The following is a 20,655-nucleotide window of genomic DNA, read 5'->3' on the forward strand; positions in this document are numbered from 1 at the left end:
ATTGTATTTTTTATGTGTAGTTTAATAAACTGATTAATGTGCTTGAGCATTCCTGTAATAATTAAATTCCATAATAATGAGATTTGTAAATATATAGAGAGAGTTATACAGCCTTCCTTTTTGTTGAGCTACCTTAGAACTATCAAATGGGACATATTGGGAGCCAAGATTTGAGTGTAACAAAAATAAAGGCAACAAATTTGCCTACGCTTTCTTTAGTTAGAAGTAAGTCTAAGAAAAATGCATATAAGGAAAAAGGCTACTCTGTAACTCAGAAGCATATTTCGTTTGCTCTCTTACTCTTGTTCCAGATAGTAGCTATTCACATACTGAGTTACTTCCTGCAACTTGAAAAACAGTATTAATATTATAGAATTGAAGTTGGAATGGCAGTCTTCAAGTATTTGTCCATATTAAGCTCAGCTTTAATAAACTCACAGGCACTTTCTACTTGAAGGACTTTAAAACAAAACTTTCTGTTCCATCTTTAACTTCCACCAAACTATAGATCTCTGCACAGATTAAAAACTAGTCAACTTTGCCAAATCGAATCATCTTTCTATTCAACTTTTTTGCTTTGGAAGTGTAGATACCATAACTAGGTACAAGGAAAATAAATCAATCTCTCCTTACAACGCACTAGCTACTTTTGCCAATTTCTAATGCCTAAAACCCCTTTTTGATACTGCTGGTGTATCCATGAAAGGCATCACTGGGCATAGGTAAGCCTTCCAATGTCATAAAAACACTGAGATTTTATGAAAGAACAAAATGTGAGAATCAGAATTACAGAGTTCTTTTCACAAATGACAGCTCTCCCCAAAAATTATTTGTAGAAGATAATAGCTCAGGAAAGATTTTTTTCCCCTCTAAGTTACAGTAATACAATCATTTTTTACTTAAAATGTGTTGACCTAATATTACATTTTCCTACCAGAATTCCTCCATTCTCCCCTCCCTATAAGTCCTGCTGGTATACTAAGTGAAAAAAACCTGCTTGTTTTGTTTTGTTTTGTTTCAGGGTACAAAACATGACTGACTGTCAAGAGAAACAATCTGACCAATAATTCCTCCTGCACTTGGATTAATTACAGGAATAGTTCCAACAGTCTTACAGAAACTCCACCCTAGAAATGCAACAGCCCAATAGAGAACTAGAACAATTGGTAACTTATGTCCCATAGCCTATAATCATAGGTTAAGTAAGGTTACAAGGGGCATCTGGAGCTTATCTGGTCCAATTCTCCACTCAAAGCAAGGACAAATTTGAAATGAGATACGAATTTTTAAAGTTTGATCGAACTTTAAAGTTATAAAAAATCCACCATTTTTTAACAGATGAAATAGAATGCATTCCATAGTTTTCTCCGGAACTAATACAGCCTTGCTCTAACACCTTTCACATCTTTCACTGATCACTCCTAGAAACTTTCCTTAGTATTGGCTGGTGACAATATGCATTTACCAATGTTACTATGATGAATTTAAAAAGACGGTTTCTTGACTATTTTTGCTCCATGCCTTTTATTATTTACCCTCAAAAAAGGAAACCTCCTTTGATTTCAGCTGTCAGAATTTCATTGTCTTCGACTTCAGTACGTTTTTGATATGAGTCTTAAAAATGATTCAACACCTGTTGCCCATAAACTACTCTCCATTAAACAACTTACATCAAAATTCAATTAAAATGAGGACAATACTGAAACAATTTCTCTAGAAACTTAAACAGTTTTATGTGTACAAGTGGGATCACGTGGAATAACTAATAATATTTATGACACTGATACAAGATGCAGATCATGTTCTTTGTCAAGTTGAATAAAAAATTACTTAGGACGCTTTGAATCTCAGATACAAATAATTTCTGTAATGACGGGCAATGTATTGTTGATGAGCTATTACTTGGCTACCATTTCAAAAACTAATTAAAATCTATTCATGAATAACTTAAATATATGAAGGAAAATTAAAATAATACAATAATAATATATATTGTGTTTCTTTTTCTTCAGAGCAGGCCAAGAAAAAGTTCCTGTGATTTGAAGTAAATGGTACTCTTGGAATGAATGGACAGAAAAACACGTATTAATCTCAACTCCCATAAAATTCTTTAAAAATGTTCTTTCATCCCAGGTCATAACCATATGCAAAATTCAACTACTCCAATGTGATAAATTTAATTATTTCTGAATGACATAATCAATTTAAACTACTCAAAATGTGTTTATAAAACTTGTGAATGACATCAAGCCTGAATTAGCTGTGTTTTGGTTGATAGAGTCAGAACTGGAAATGAGGCTTCAGGAGTGGTCTGAGGCCTAATGGAATTTAATGAAATAGGTACCATGCAAACCTGACTGATAGAGGGGCAGTCAAATCAACGTAAAAAGACTGTAGTCCTACAAAAACGTACATAACCGTAGAGTAGATACCAGAGTGAGTAAGGATCAGCCATGTGACTCTGTCTCAAGCCGAAAAAAGGCAAGTATCATTCCCAGATGTATCATATGAACCAGACAGCCCAGAGAAAGAAATGAGACAAACTTTTTATGTATGTGTAATCACATATGGTTTTAGTTAGTTTATATCAATATCAGAATCAGGACCTCAGCTTGAGAAGTCTGCTGAACATTAGGCAGTTATGAAAGCTGTAGATAAATCAAACAAATCTGGCAAAGGAGAAGCACAAATGACACGGAGTTTTGAAAAACAAGGAAAGGCTGACATTGTTCAAAATAAGAAAAGAGGCCTAGTATAGCTCTTTAGATGTTTAGTAATTTGTGTAAAAATGCAACGATCATTTTTCTTCACCGTGTCCATTAAGAGTAAGATAGTGTTAATTTCCATGATAGAAAAAAAAAATCCAACCTTCAGGATAACAAAGCATTGTGATAGATTACCTAAGGAGGAAACAGAGCCTTCATGCTCAAGATTTAAGAAGAAATTAGTTAAATCACTGGTCAGGTACACTTGCTCCCACATATGAGCAAAGATGGACTAAATGCCCTCTTTTCTTCTTTCAAAAAAATCATTGCGGACACCCTGTCTCATATCAGCCTACAGTACCCCTGCAACTCTCCTACAGCGGATTCCTGTGATACTTACAACTGGAGAGCAGAGGTTGCTTTACAGACAGCAGTCTTCCTGTAACTCTGTTCAGTTTTCTCACTCTTCAATAACTATAGGGTTTTTCAACATTTGAAATACTCTGGGGGTCTCTCTCGTCTGTCAGGATTTACAACCCCTTTCTTGAGTAATATTGTAAGACTGAATTTGGCTTTAGCAATATTCTAAGTAATTTACCGTAGCTGTCTTTATCACAGTTGATCTTCAGTGCATAATTTTGCAAATTCTCATTAAAATTATTTGTCTTCTTTAAAAGCTATTTTATTTAAGGTTTAGATTAGGGGTTGCTAATGCAAGACACTGGGATCATTTCGAGTTCCTTCCTGTGAAAGAGAGACTCAGTTAAACCTGGTTCTCTATATGTTAAATTGGTACATCTTGAATCCCCTAATCAATTATTTAAATTATTATATTAAATAAAATATTAAATTATAACCTCATGTCCTCTATTGCTTCTATTTACTTCTATTTAGTTGTTTTTCTTACCCTATTGTTTCATTCTGTTACTAAGTGCTGTGTGACATTACTGCACATTTGTTAACAAAGTGCTTAAATTTCATTATTGACTATGCATAATCAGAGTATGCTAATTCTCTTTGTTTCTGTTTCTGTCATTATTGCATTTTAAATTACATAAACAAGAATTCAACGTTTAAGAGCTAAAGCTTTAGGAAAATACATCATCTTGGAAAAAAAAATCAGGCCTTCTAAATGTATGCTGTTTCCTCAAAGAAAATGAAGCAGGCTGGAGCATTTGTTAAAGACATTTTTCTTTCAGCTCTACATGGCTGATCCTAACTGCGTTACCTCGCTCACCTTATATGCACAGATCTCTGAGCATGAAAGATACACAGAACAGACTATCAAGAGGTGAGATCTGTTTGGTAGGATCTGAAAGAAGAATATTGCTTTAAACTGACTGTCCAAAGCTTCAAGACCTGAATGTAAAATAAAGCTCCATTTTAAGCAAGCTAGGAAAACATTTCCCACTTAGGGCTTAGCAGAATCAATCATTGACACAGTCTTCAGTCTTGTGAACAAGTGGCAAATTCTTCAATATTCTTGAAGGACATATTGGTCTTTTTCTTTTCCTGCGCTCAAGTTGTGCCACCCAGAGCTAAATGAACCAGCTGCAAAGTTTTCACTTTCTATCAGTACTAACTCTTAATTTTAGACTAAACAAAAGAGACAAAGAAAGGCCAAGAATAACCAAGTGCTCTTTCCAGTTATTACCATGCCTCACCAAATACAAATGGTAGATTCATCATAGTCTTTAATCACAGCAATTTACAATCTCAAGATTCGAAAGTCCTGTAGTTGCTGTAACACCACCATTCAATCTCCTGAAATTTCAGAGTGCCTCTATCCCTTTTCCACTCATATGCAAAAGAAAAGCCGAAACTCATGTGATTTGCATGCATATGCACTGAGGGAGACCAGTTGTAGGCAGAAAATACTGACCATTCTCGGTGCTGTGACATGTCTCTACAGAGCTGACTGAGGAGCTGAAGGGTCAGAACATAGACTGCAAAGCAAAGACCCCCCTATCTCTGTAAATTGGTATGTTTTGACTGAAGAAATTTAAGTGCAGAAATGACCAGATGATGATGCATTTGGCACATCAAGGTTATGCGTTAGGAATGCTGAAACAGTTTTTTTGCTGGGAGGTGGGTTTGGATTCCTTTTACCGTGGAGAAACAAAAGTAGTGTATGGCTTGCATAGGGCCTATAATATAAGGGAGGTTCTTGAAAAGAACAATTTTCCATCAGAAATGCCAGTCTGCGATTCCTGTTTTAATACCTCTTCCCCCTTTCACCAGGAAATCAATGCAAAAATTTCCCTTTTGGATGTAAAAAATAAGACACCTAAATATAAATGTCCTGGTTTTCAAAAATGCTGACAAAAGAAAAAGTTCTTTCATTAACTTTGATAGAACTTCTGGCTGTTTATTGCCTTAAAAATAGGCCAATCAGAAACTAGTTCTGTATTTAGATTTGTAACCTTAGGAGCCATTGCTTAAGTACATGATACGAGCTTTTTACTTTGGTGAAGGAGTAGAGAAATGGGAATTAATAGTACTGCCATAAAAAGGCTCTTTTTTCCCTCTCCTTTGCACTACCTGTAAAAAAATAGGAAAAACATTTTAACAGTGTTGTCAGCCCTAAAACACATTCATTCACTTTCCTAGTGCTACCTACAGGTACCACTAAAACCCATTTCCAAAGCAGAGTGTGACAGCAAATTGGGACATTGCAGAAGTAATGAGGCTGCTGAACGCTGACCCCAGGAGAAAGCTTAATGCTAATGAAAAGCAGTTAGGAATCTTTATTAGTTACCTAGGGAAAGGGGTCTTTTGGGGTCTGATTTTGTTTTACAAAATGTTATTGACAGAGCTAATTGTAAAGTCTGTCTTTTGGGGAGGGGTTTGCACTGAAAAATGAAGATCCATGTTTCCAAGGACAGTACAGAGATCAGGCTTGAAAAACTAACCTAGTGCCTTCCAAAAAAGAGTGAACAAGTGAGAAAGTCTCATCAGATCAGATGCTGTTACCTTGTGAGTATACAAAAATGAGAATATAAATTGTAAATATAGAACTCGGTATTACTGACGTACTGGCCATACTGCTGTTGCCATCCCACCCTAGAAGAATGGACGCAGTAGCAGATAAGAAGCAAGAATACATTCCACAAAATAAAATGTGATTATCATATGCAGGTCTCAAAATTAGCTGCTTTTTCATGTCAATTTTAATTGTCAAAATCTTCCAACAGTAACTTTGAGACAATTGCTTTAAACCAACATGATGAAAAGCACAGTTTTATGTTCTTAAAAGAATGTGTCAAAATACCTAATTCAGATATTGAAGTTGCCTTGCATAAAATATTTCCATCTATATGAAGTATTAGCAAAGTAAAGAGACAAAACTACCTCTCTATTCTGTTTGTGTATAATTCAATCTAATTTATAAAGTCCCTTGTTATGGAAAAATACCAAGGCTCTTTACACCCTGAAAGGAATTATACATTAGCTCAGTAAAAAGCCATCTTAAAAAGAGTCTTTAATCTTACTTTAAAACATTTAGCAAGGGAATGAAATAAATGGCTTGTAATACAGGCAGATCCAGAAGTCTTGCATATATTTATCTTTTGAATACACAATTCTCAGTAAGGGTGAATGCAGTAGGGCAACTTAAATATCACAGTATTTGTTCAAGGCCTCTGCTGAATATCATGAATTAGTCCCTCTTTTCTTTCTGTTGATCTTACATTCATTTATTGCTGCATAATGTCGCAAGACTGACAATTCAGAGCAGACTAAAGCCCTTTTAGTTCTTCACAAAGTAAATCCCAAGTCTGTCAGCATCATTCTCTGCCTCTTCCAAGCTCCATCAACCCTATTTCAGAAGGGACAACCTAATGCAATATGGAGTGTGAGTAGCCCTGTGTTCAAGATGCATTCAGTCATTAGTCCTTGCTGGGCTACCAAACAGTATGCCAGTTGTGCCAATTGTTTTTGTGAAGGCTTATTAACTGGGAATCAAACAGATCACACAGGCAAAATCTTGGCTCAAGTGAAATCCACCTTTTCTACCTGAGTGTTCCTGCTACCATTTCACTGTGTGAGTCTTATTACTGATATTCTGCTTTCTATAATGTGTATTTACTTGGCAGTGCAGCATAAAAATTCCCAGAACAGCTTGGAGGTGAGCACAGTCCAGCCACAATGCTCTACATGCACCAGTTCAGTCAACGATGTTCCACTGCACTTCACTGTGAAGAAAAGTAGCTGACACCCTGTCAACACTGCCATGGCTAAAACCTGGATATATGTGAACAAACCCATCCAAGGTGATCTGAAGTAGCACTGCACCATACTGCAGTCTGCCAAGCTGATAAGCCCACAGTCTTGACTGCCATCCACCCACACCTCTTTGCCTTCCTCCTATTGAGAAGGAAATAGTAAAATCGGTGTTGTTAACTGTCCATCAAAATCACTAAAAAAAGCTTGGTTCCATATGTTCCATTCTCTTTTTATGGCTAGCTGAGACTTTCTTGCAAGGACTTAAAAGCAAGAGTAGTGAAAGAAATTCTATATTAAGACAAAAAACTAAGTTGTGCTAAAAAGAACTGAACTCATGCCTCTAAATCAGAGTAACTGTCCACGAGAGTAACTCTGGCCGTACAGTGCAATGCAGCACCAGTTTCTTCCCACTAGCCGGAAGCGCAGGGACATGACACAGCACAGAGCACTGCCAGGGAGATGTTGTGTTGGTCCCAGACACCATCTGTAGAGTAACTACCTCATCACTGCAGTGCTGTACATAGCCTGTGTCCCACCACTGAAACACCTGTGCCCTTTCTAGCTTTACAGCCAGATTTTTAACACCAGCTATTATACTTCTGCATGGCACTAGTCCATGAGCCTCAAACATAGTAAGAAGCTGGTGTAAGGCCTGTTTCTGTGGCTCTGTGGTCACCTTTTGGTGTAAATTTTGGGGATGTAGCAATGCTTTCAGGGTCACTTTTACAGGAGGGGAATGAGTCTCCTGAATCCAGAGGTGCTGGAGGTCTCAAATCATGTAGATTGGTCAAATATTTTTCTCCTCTGCCCACACAGCCAAAATTTTATCAGACTGGTTTTTTCCTCTCTTGCGCAAATTCCACCATTTCAGGATCAGACTATTCTCATAACATGTGAAAACAAGATGTGAACAACTCCTTCCTGACAGCATAGGGAGAAAGGAAAGTATCAGTTACCTGTCTTAGGCACTGTCACCCTTTAGCAGCTCTGTTCCCATCACAACACTGAGCAGGCCACATTTAAGAGTTTCTTTTATTTTAAAATTTATTTCCTGAGTCAATGTCTTACATTTTCCTCTGCTTACTTTGCATGGCTTTTTATTCTTATCTCTGTTTTTTCAATCTACCACATCTCTTTCATACTTAACGCTTTTGTTTTTCTTGTTTCATCTCGCTCTGCGTTTCCTCACATTTTGTAGGTCTTGTTGTTGTTGTCATTGTCTGTGAAGTTGCTGATGCTTGACTTTTCCCTTAATTTGAGATGAACAGAGGAAAATGAATTATGTTCGATGTTGAACATATGCACACAATAAACACCCGACTTTTAAAAGATGTCATGGAAGCATCTGCTATGCTATATTTTTATGACTGACATAAAACTGAAATAATTGGTATTTACTTTTTATTTTCATCTTCAGATGTCAGTTCTGCCCAGCCCCTCTATACCTGCTTAAAAATGTAACACTACATCAAAGTTAAATCCACACACCAAAAAAAAGTCTATTTAAAAAGCATTTTTGAAGTTCTGAAATTAAAACATTCCCAAAGTAAAAATAATCTTAACTACTGCAAAGCTTTATGCCCTGTCTTGCACTCTACACTCATTACTGACTACAGCTTAAAATCTATGCTCATTAAGGCTTTTACTACCTGTCGGTATGCATGTAAGTGAAAGGCATTTGTGTCTGACTACTTAAACTGAACTGACATACCTAATAAAACAGGCATTGAAAACTCAGTAAAAGGGTTTTTGGCACACCAGGAAGCGAGTGGGATCATAACATAATTAAAATACATAGAAGGCATCTCTGAGTCAGCAAGACAGCTGCAGGACTTGGTAACTGTCACCTGATTACTCTTGAAAGCTGATAAAAATCAGAAACAGTGATTGCCCACCACAGGCATAACATATCCTTGCTGCTTTAGAATCATAATCACTGTGTTGTGGGAGGTCTAATCAACAGCTACCTATAATCTCTGCGATGGCTGTAAGAATGTGTTAAAGAAATGTTCATGCAAGTAACTGTCATAGGCATAAAACATCATAACCTACTCCTTTTTACTAATGAATAGTTTATTGGGCCATCCTGTTCCAACTTATTTTCCTACAAAAGCAGTGTAGGTTCACCTGCTGATTCTTTCTAGATACTATGAACAGTATCTCACTAAAAATGTCAGTCTTGAACCAAACTGCTGAAGAAGCAAGGATGGACGTTGGAGCTTATTCTTGGAGAAGATGGCATGACTTAGTGCTCTGAATGCAATTGTACATTTTAGAGATAGTTCCTTTTGTTTAAAATATATTGGCAAAGTTTTCCATTTGGGAAAGACAAGAGACTGGACATATGTGGCTGATTTTTGCTCCTACTTTCATAGCTTAGGAAAAGATCAATGAGGGAGGATTTTATTTAGCAAAGGCACTAGGTTGACGTGACAACTACTTCTCTGTCTTGGAAAGTCGTTTAATGTCTCTGCATCTAACTTCAAGGCAATCAAGGAGACTATACTTCCTTTCTGCTTTGCTGCCAGACAGAGTAAATATTAAAACAGACCCATCAGTATGTGGCTGTGAAGTAACCAGACAGTGTCACACTAATAATAAAATGTTTAAAATAATTTGTGCAAAAGTATGCAGTTTGTATCTGTGAAACATATATATGAAGTTAAACAACATGGTCGTGTCTAACTATAAGACTTCAGAAGAGCCGGCATGATAGCAGACAAAAAATATTAAAACCTTTTTGTTAAGAATCATGAATCCCACCCATCTCAAGATCCTGGAAGTTTCCTAAAAGACTGTAAGAAACTCAGAAAGTTAGGCAGTTTTTTGAGAAACATAGCCCATAATCAGTTTAATAAGGATAGAGACTATTTTGTGTAGAACAATAAAAAAATTTGCTTATATACCATTGCATATGACCTTTTATGTCATTTTCCTGTGATTAGAATGTTAAACTTTTTCTCTTCGAAGCCTGAAGTGATCACTGTCTTGATAGAAAGGATTTAATTTTCAAATCCTTTTTGAATTTCATTTGCCAATTCAATACTATTAAAACTTTCAGTGCATTAAATGAGGCAATGTGGAAAATATTTTTAAAGATAGGGAATCTTCTGGATAAAATGTCCATTGATGCTATCAAATATAATTTCAAATACACCTCTTGTCTCACAATTTACTGAGTTCTACAGTCATTTCAATAGCTTTACCAGAATAATAGAAAGAGATTCATCTGTTACCTGAAAGAAAATCTGACTCCCTTAAAGCATCTTAAAAATATAAAATACCAGACTTAGGTGAGAAGAACTAAAAGACAGAGCCAAGAAATAAATTCGGTTGCTCCAAGCAAAATTTGCAACCTTGCTCCTAGAACCCTGCTCAGCTAGAGCCTAATTTAGAGACAGCTACAAGTGATAGATATTTACCATTAAAAGTTACCAGGCTACCCAGAGCTACCTAGAGTTGTGCCCAGGAGCGTTTCAAATCACTACAACCGCAAATCACGGGCTCCCACTCCAAGAGGGGCCCCGCAGCCCGAATGCAGTAGATCTCTGCTAGCCACATCAGAGCTACTAAAAATCCACTACACAGGAGCTCTTTGGAGCTCCACTCGTTAAACATACGCAGAGCAGCTTAAGGTGAACTTAAGATCACAATCAAGACCTAACTCTACATCACAGTCACAGTCAGAGCAGACTCATTGCACCGATGAAATCAAGCTACCCCAGCTATGCATGCAGGGCACCCAGTTACCTCCGACACCCCTTTGACTCTGCTGCGCTTCAGCTGTAGCTGTGCTGGGTAACTCAGAACAAGTCTCACACTCCATATTTCAGCATTCACAGATGAAGTAGCAATTTACTCCTCCTCTTCTGCTTGGATATCTGCTTGACATGATGAGCCTGCTCTGAAAATATTTACCACAGTTTATCAGAGCGAGCATCACATACAACACAGAAAATAGGCACAGGTGGAACTTCAGCTTTTCCACATAAGATGGTGTTTAGTGCCACACTGCAGGACAGGCAGGTAAAAGTTCCCTTTTTTTTTTTTTTCAAAACCAGCTTTCTTGCTTCCCTGGTGAGTTCCTAAAAACTAGTTATACAGGTTTCGGTTTGTTGAAATTGTTCTCTCAATTGCTCACCTTCCTCTTCCAGAAGACTTGGAGTTATTAGTGTGGCAAGGCATAACTCCAGCAGGAGAAGCTGGTCTTATCCACATACAAAATAGCTTCCAGGATGGAAACTGTACGCATCCCAAGGATTTGTGGATTTGACAGTCCTCCAACAGAGAGGATAATGACTCTCAATTTTCTACATCCTATTTGAGTAATGTAAACAATTGGTATATTAGCTATCAAAACGGCCTTCACTGTACCAATTATCTCTTAAAGGAAAACTTGGGCACCTATGCCATCCAATGAAAAAAATTTTAAAAGACAAAAAATGGGTTCCAGACTGTAAATCCAAAAAGGTGTAACTCAGAAGATCCCTGCTGGTCTGCCAATAGTTTTAGCTTATATTCTGAAAGCCCCTGTTTCTCAGGGGACATGGATTTACAAGCAAAGCTGTGGCATCCAAGAGTACTGAAAACACCAGGTTTTTCTGTTGGTGTCCTGCAACAAACACAGCTTCATTCAGATGCTCATGCACTTATCTGTGTTCAAAAGCAGCCATATGTCCTGTTTCTAGTCTTCAGCCCTGATTTGTGTGTATGTCAGGAGCTACTTTGGGAAAGTTAAAAAAAGCTCTTTGACCAATTAGCTCTTGTTTTATATCCCTAATTTTTGAAAAAAATTATTCTGGAGTCAGATTTCTCAGTGCTCTCCAGAAAGAACCTCAATATTAGTCCATTGCTAATATGATAATATAAATAAAATAATCACCTCTTTTATGCTTTCAGCAAAGCACCATGCAAATATTGACTAATTATTGTTAATTAAAACATTATCTGCAACCTCTTTTCTAGATGTGTGAGAATCAGTCGTTTGATTTTACAGTGATGCAATTACAAAAATATTTTTCAAAGAATAAGTGAAGTATCAGGGCACGAAATACTGAAAGAGGTGTAATCGTAGTTAATTATACTGTATAATATGTTTTATGATCATAAAGCTGTCAGGACCAAGTGATAACATGATTGGAGATTCAGAATTTATTACTTTCAAGACCTTTCTGCTTACACTGTCAGCACAGTAGCACGAAAATATTCTGTTTGCAGAGAGCTAAATTTATGTCATGATAACCATGGACTGTGGAACCAGTCTCTGTACAGAGTGCATGAAATGAGGATGCAGAACAATGTTGTTTAGGCAGCACAGGCTTGAGTGTAAGCTCCAAAAAATTATGCTCTTAATTCTAAAAAAATATGTGAGTAATCATCACTTCACAATTTTCTAGGCAGTCTAGGAACTTAAGATATCTGACATATGGATCATGTGTGACAGTACTGTCACAAATCATTATGGAATGAAAAATACATTTTACATATTTGAGATTAGGTATGTGGAAATTGTGGAATTTTTCTGATATGTCTTCTGTAGAACTAAATTTACTGCCAGCCAAGTCCCAAACATCTTATTTTCTTTAAACCAAAATAAAATATTTTCAATAAATATAAACATAAATATTGAGGCAAACAACAAGGGAAAAAAAGTGTTTTGTGTTTGCTTCATCTGTTCTAGAACACAGTCTGGATGATTTCATGTCTTACTATTTTTGAAAAAATAAATACGCACGCAAGATACATAAATGAGTATGGAATTATCTTTGAGCAGTCAGTTGATGAGCTGTAGGTACTTTGGAGATATTAAATATTTTGAAGGGAAAACTCTTGTGTCTTCTAAGCTGTTTAAATACCTGTAAAGTCAATTCATTCGAACTGAAAGTGCCCTGTGAGCATCCATTTGTCCTGTAAGAGACACTCAGTGGAAGAGCGTCTAGGTTTGAAAAGACAGCTGTCTGTGGAGGAAGGCAGGAGCCTCCCTTGAAATGGAAAGTGCAACCCCCTTCCCTCCAAATTATTATAACTTTGAAATTAACGGGCCTTCAGGCAAAGATATGGGGAATAGGAATAACAGTTCTTTACTAATACATATAACACAAGGCAGGGAAAAACAAAGAACCCACTGGTTTACACTGACAGAGTCAGGAATACAACCTGACACCCTGTTAGGGTGGCAGTAGCAGTCCGATAAGATGCTGGCTGCAGTCCTCCTGAAGGGATGGGTGTAGTTCTGTGGAAGCAGCAATCAGGTAAAAGAGTCTGGTCTTCCTCCGAAGGTCCAGTGGTAGGTAGGTAGCTCTTGTCCTCTGGAACTCCAGTGGGGGGGAAAGCTCCTCTGGGAATCCAGTGGAAGAAAGGCTGCTAGGGTGTTCAAAATCTCCGTTTTTATTTGGCATGGACTGCTTGGCTCCTCCCCCCCCCCTCCCCGGGCGGAGCGTCTCACAATGGGATGGGGAGTCGTGAGGCAGTTCCTTGATGGGCCATTAAGAGGAGATAGCCCAAGAGCGAGTTATCGATGGGTCAGGCGATAAGGCATTGTTGTGCCCAGTAACAGGAGATAGTCCAGAGGGGGGAGACAGGGAGCACCGCCCCACCTGGTCTCAACAGCTCCTGAAGATGGTAATAGATTTTTTTTTTTTTTCCTTTTGGCACATTTTACACTGTAACCCAGGACAAAGAGGTTAAAGGAAGGGAAAGATCTAGATATATCTAGAGGGTGACAGACTTCTCTCCAATTGACGACTCAGAAACAAAGATTATAGCAAGAGGAGAATGAGGAGCACCAAAGGACATATCAGTACATGTTTCTTTACTACTGACATGATGCATACTCTTTCTGATTTGTATTTATTTCTTCCTTACAAATAAAAGCGGCCTCTCCCAATTCAGAATTACCAGGTTTCACTGAAAATTAGTGTGGCAATCTCCTTTTCTACTGTGTCCATGGTCAGCACAAAATAAGGTTTTACTTTATGTAAAAAATAATAGTGAAATATATTTATAATGTGTTGATGCTAGAGTAGTGTAACACACAACCTCATCCTTCCCTTCCAAATTGGTTCTAAAATCAGTTTATGCAGTCTACAAACCAGGTCAATTTTTCTGCTTGCTCCACCACAGTTTGTAGCTGAAAACAACACAGCAAGATGCTGCAGCCTCTGTGGAGTCATCACTCCAGCTCTTCAGGCACCAAGGGAAAGATGAGACAGCACCAGAGATTTAGGCTACATGAACACGCATAATCCTGTGTATTTGTCTCCCCACTTCTTTGGGACGCTCATTTCTCAGAGGGGAGGCTTTTTCCACCCTCAGCCTGCTGGGCTAGGCTGTGTTTTATTCTGGAAGTCTAGCTGGCTTGCAGACAGGTTTGTTTTTGAAACAGAGATACTGAAAAACAGATACATGGGAAGATAAGCTGCTCTTTCTCTCTTTGTCTCTTGCACACACATCATCTGCCACCTGGCTGATGTAGATAGATGTGCCTGTGAGTAGGAAAGGAAAAAGTTCTGGTTTCATTGGTCTTAATTCACCTATTTGTGTCTGATTTAGTAGAACAGCTTTAGCCTTTTCATGCTCTCAGTCAAAGGGTTAGCACAGTAATTATAACCGAACCAAGAAGGAAACTGGCTGAAAAGCATAGCTCATTTTAGCCTTAGGTTGAGCAGGAGAGCAATGATCACACCGCAATTCGCTCCCTCAAAATGATAACTAAGGCACAGTAAATTGTTCACTGATACATGCTTTCTCAGAGGAGGTCAGTTTAATAAAACTCTGAGAGACATTACCATACACTCTCTGGTTGTTGAAAGGGTTTCCAAAGCACTACTTCTTTCTCTTTTTCTCCTCATCAGTCTTTGCTTGTATTTTCTCTGCTTATATCCTCGGCAAGTTCTGTGAGATTAAGACAATGACAGCATGGAAATGGCAGAAAAACAATTAGTGTGTTCACCAAGAACAATATCAGGTTTTAACTTATCCTAGGATATCCTTTCGTCAAAAAAAAAAAGGAAATCTCCATTATTTCTGCTTCAATTGTCTTTGCTGTGCCATTGATAGACACCCTGGTAATGTACATTCTCTCAGCTGAAACAAAGGAATGCCACGTGCTAAAACAACAACTTTCCATGCCCTGGTATTTGCCAGAATTTCTGACATCACTTCAATCTGGAGAAGGCTGCTGCCGAATGACATGTATATGAAATGCATGTCAGAACAGTTGTTACCCTTTTCTCTATACAAGTTAATGAACTTTGTTTCTTAAATTGTACCTCTGTTGTCTGTGTGCGACACAGCAGTTTGGCATCGGAGAAAGTACCTGTCTGCTGGAACCCAACCGTCAGAGTTGAATATAATGCTCTGCAACCATGGTTACATCCACTGTACTTTCCTGAATTTCACTTAACTGAGTAACTAGCTTAGCATTGTTGCAGAAAGACAGGCTATTCATTCACTTGATCCTTCCATATGGTAGTCCTTTCTCTTAGCTCTCTGTTCAAAAGAGCTCAAACAGTGAAACAGATCATGAACATTTCTGTGGTTATTTGAGCTATATTTTCTTTAATTAATATTATAGGGAAACAAAAGTTTGGTCCTACATGTGCATATGTGTTTGGGGCTAATTTAAGTTTAATTTCTGAGAACTTCCTGCATGATATTTGTAATATAAATATAGTTTCTTTTTTTGTTCTTTATTTACTGGTTCATATAACTTAAGAATTTACATTTTGAACAGGAAATGTCATCATAATTAAGCAAGGAAAGTAGAAAGAGAAACCAAGGGAAACACTTAACCTCCAGTCAGAAATAATGGTTACAAACCTTCCATTTGCTTTTAAGGCTCATAAAGCAGCTGCAGGCCAGAGGGAGAAATGGAAGATTATAGGGACAGATGGTCTGAGGCTGAAAGAGGTAAAGGTAACTGAGGAAACTCTCTTAAGAAAGTCAAACAATATCAATTATGTTCTGGCTTTGTTTGGCTCTGGGAAGTTAAGAGCAGCTGACTCTGAAAACTGTGGCTTATTTTGGAATTCATGTGTGTTGAGAGGAGATTTACCATGACAGAATTTTATCCTTGGTAATGTTGAGAGCTGAACAAGGTCTGGGACAGTCCCAGAATAAAAGAAATGCAGATTCAATCTACAACTTTGTATTTGCAACCTATTGTTATTTTCAACTGTATCACCACAACTACAGTTCAAGCTTGAAGTGCTGAATTTCTTTTTCAGGTATTTCTACTTTTTGTTTACAAAGGATAATTGTACATTTTCATATTAATTACTGAACAATGTACAATTTGAAAGGTTTCAGAAATAGTGATATTTGGACATGAAGTAAAATTGAGCATACTAAATGCATAAGCCAATACATAGTATGCTTAAAAGCTGAAGAAGATATAATTGTTGCTAAAAGATTACAGGACATTCTAAACAATAGTTAGAGTTTTAGAAAAAAAAGCCTAGGATAGAGTTCTCTAAATAGGAATTTTCATATGAAAAAAATATCTTTTTATGTGTATCAAAGCCGCCAGCTGGCTTCAATAAGGATTTATTGGCATGTGTGGTGTTCTCCTGCCCACATACATAAGTGGATATCTCAAGATGCTGTAATTATGACATGCAAGACCTAAAAATCAATCTCCGCTGTTGAAAAAAACAAATGTGCATCAGTGCCTGTGGTCATGACATGAACATATCACCTCTTAGATGAAGAAAGCATTCTTGGATAAAAAGAGTATCCTTGAGTACTTGTACACCCAAAGTCTTCTTATGGGTAAAGGGGAACAAACCGTACTTTATGGAGACAAGAACTTACTATTGCCCTGACTAGAATATGAACAACATAGTCAAGAGGCTATAAACAATTATTAGTCCACTTACAATTATAGTAATAACCATAGTCCAAATTAATATCAAAACCCCCTCGTTACAGTTAAAACTTTTACAAAAAACATTCACCAGTGTCTCTCCCTTTTCTCCGCTGTGATGCTCAGCCTTCCAGAGTTCATCTGAGCCACAAGGGTGATGATTTCAGTCTTTCCGAAAAAGACTAGAAAGAGGGCTTTGCCACAAATTGTCAGCATGCTAGGATTTCTGCTGCAGTGTGTACAGTGTCTGTGATGGGGTTTTCTTCCTCCCCAGTCTTGGGATCTCCTTGGGTTTCTTTTCAAATGTTTTTTCTCACAGCCCCGGCTCGCCTCTCAGAGGCTCCCAGCTAAAGCCAGAGAATGGCGCAACCACCTCCCCCAGCCGGAGCTCCCCTCAAGGGCTGCTGATTGTCGCTGGTCAGGCCGGTGCCACACTGGGAGCACAGGGTGAAGCTGAAACAGGAGATCTCACAGCCGCTGCTTCTCTCAACAACTGCTAAACCAGGCTGAACCCAGCTGTGGGCACAGCAAGCCTGGACAAGCCCTGAGAGCCTGCACTGCCAGAGCAGTATGAGGCCTGGGACCTGTTACAACTCATGATGAAATATTTCCTGGGCTACAATAACAGAGATGGTGTGATTGGAGGTAACTGCTGCTGGAGAATATACTATTAGATACCACTGCTTCTCCAAGATGCCAGACCAGACATAAACACTCTGCCCATGTGCACAGCTGGTACAGCAGCACCAGGGGCTGAGCCAAGCCACCTTGTAGGAAATCAACAGGTCACCGGCTGCAGAAGCTGCAGTCCCAGCAAGGGGAGCCAAACCAGGACATTGCTGGTATCAAGTGAGGAGAAATGTTACAAGAAAAGCAATCTTAAATGGGAGGTGCAGACTTACACTTGAGGAGAAGTGTACGTGTTGTTAATGGGGCTGTAGACGGTTCATCAAATACTTTTATTGCGATGCTCACCTCTCAGTGCTGCACGGTGATACCACATAGTTGTTCTGAGTATCGACTGTCTAAATCTGTGCAGCCCTGGTGAGAGTCTAATTTGTACTGTAGTTCACATAATAAATTATCACCATGATGATGAGATCAGAGTCTCTGTGGCCTTGAAAAAAGAAGGAAAACCTGAAGAAAAAAATGTTCAGTGTTTATTGGAGTGTAACACATAAAATGATATGAGGAAACTTTGGTCTTGGAACGTTACAGTTAAGCGAAAGCATTTACTACTATCGTTTCATTGTTATGCCTTTTTAAAAAAAGAGAGGAGTGATGTGTCCATTTACCATATCAAAAATTTATAAAACAGTTTCTGCTAATGGGATTTTGAGTGTTGATGCTTTCAGATACTTTATCTATCACAGAAAGGGTGATGCAAAATGTAGTCATGTAAAACAACATTGGGGACTAATCCGAAATCAAGTCACTGAAATAATGAGAACATCTGTTCAACATCTGTTGTTTAACTTAATTTACTAGGCGTAAGTACAGGAAAAAAGTGTTCTCATTACTGGTCCATTGACAAGTAAAGTAATATGAGAAATTCATTGGAATTATTAACAATCCCATTTCATCTTAATGTACATAAGGTATCATTTAAGTCTGAACTGATTTTTTTTTTTAAATTCAGAATTCGATCATACAACTGCTTGCTTTTCAGCTACTTTTGCTAGCACCATTTTGAAAATCAGAAGAAAGCAAGGAAATGTTCAACACGTTTGAAGTGAACGATATATAATAAAACTCTTGTTTAACTTTCTCACTGCAGTAGCTGCTTTAGTTCCGGATGAAATATTGTCTTTTTTTTCTCACATGATTCTGTGGAAACGAATGCAACATCGAGGTACACAGACCTCTGCTAAAGAAGCCATTTCATCTCACAGTTCTAAGGAAATTTCTAAAAATCTTAAATAGTATTCTTTTTTAATCCATTTTATCCACCATAATTTGAACTTTTTGAAGTACGCAAGCACTGTATTATTTCCTTTAACATATGAAATGTAGACCATATAGAATATGAGATTAAATTATATTTGTACTTCAGCAGAGTAAATATTTATAAACTTTACATGAAGCACAGTCAGCATTTATTGCTTATGTAGCTATCGATAAGTAAAGTCTCGAGTGAAAAAGGTTACATTAGTCTTGCACTAAAACACTCTGAAATGAAACTTGTATCACATTTTATCAACTTTTTTCCTCTAATGGGAGTGTTTTGCAAAGCATTTAAATTCATAAGCTATCCATTGAAGTTTTTAGTCACTTTCTTTTCTGTTATGGAAATAACTCATAACTGAATCATATTTACCGGAATAGATTCTACTCCTCCTACTAGAAAAGTCAAGTTTTTACTTGAGGCCTTGAGGAGGGGGGCCCACAACCAAATAAAACCTCTCTGCTGAGTTTTTTGTTGACTTGAGTTTAAGCATCATTCACTGGGGAGGAGGAAGGGGGAGGAAGAGGAGGTTTGGATATCAGGAATACACGTGCTGAGCAATAATGTAAGTCTGAACCTCCTTTTCCCTAACAGTTCCCACAGACTTGCTTGAGAAAGAGTGCAAATATCTGAGGGCAAATTACACCTCACATAAATGACGCAGACGATTGATTTCACTTAAGCACGTGAGTCTTATGAAAAGTGTAGGAAATCCAACTGGTTTCAGCTCAAGAATGTGTGGGAAAACAAATAACTAACATCTCATCATCTAACAGGAAGAATTCACTGGGCCTCACTAAGTCCAAGTACAGTATACAACAGAGTACATACTCAGTATGAAATAGTTTAGCACTGCATTTTATTTACGTAATCGTGTTATCACGTGTCAGCCAATTTCCAGGTATTTTTGATGTGCACTATTTCTTCTTATTTCATTAAAAACTAGTCTTAGTCAAATTGCCAAGAATTGATGTGGATTGAGAACATTCAAACTGATAAGTGCTGCAGCTCAGCTGATAAACTTGTGATACTGTGTAATTTGTTTTCTGTGTTTCCCATTGCTTCACATGTCAAGATCTTGACATACCAACACACATAATAAGCCAGATCAGTTTAGGTGGATATTTTGCAGGGAAACACAGCATTAGCTCCCATCTGTTTTCCTTTCTCAGTGTTACTTCTCTTTGGCACCCTGACCCAACACGCCAGGCTCAGAGGAGCAGGAGGATCTGCTGTGCCACACGAGGCATGCAAATGGTGTCAGCACTGGGACATCAAGTAGGCAGAGGAAGGAGCCCCAGGCTTTCTCCCTGGCTTGTGCCTGGGCTAAGGAGGCACCATATGACTTGAGGAGGGACATGCATACCCCTGCCATATGGCCTGACACAGGATGTAGAGAAGCATCAGGGCTTCTGTTCACCCCAGGGCTGCACCTATGTCTGCATTTCCTCTGCAGCTCTGAGATAAAAGCCTCTGAATTAATTTTGAAAAGAGAAAAGAGAAAGAGGAAACTGGCTCGGAAGCTGTGGTAAAAGTCTTGATTGACTTGTATGTAATTGAGGTGCCATCTAATCACAGAAATAAGATTGTGCAGTACCTGCTGAATGTTATGCCTGGCTACAGGTTGTGCTATAACCCATACACTTCATCGAAAACTTGCAAAATATAGGAGACAAAGTGATGCAAGATGGAACAAAATTTTCAGACCACCACCTACAAAAAAAAAAAAAAAGCCTGGTCTGATTTTGCAACAGCAGCAGGAGTTTATTGATAAGTCTTCTTTCAATACTAATTCTTGTCATGAACGTGGTGAATTCCTACATTTCAGATTATTTTTGGTTTCTCTGAAGGCAGATGGAGTTTGCCTTTCACATGATGTCCTGAGGGTGAAGGTTCAGTAAGGATGAACTATGCAA

This window comes from Leptosomus discolor, chromosome 13 (assembly GCF_034619465.1).
Source record: "Leptosomus discolor isolate bLepDis1 chromosome 13, bLepDis1.hap2, whole genome shotgun sequence".
Lineage (NCBI taxonomy): Eukaryota > Metazoa > Chordata > Aves > Leptosomiformes > Leptosomidae > Leptosomus > Leptosomus discolor.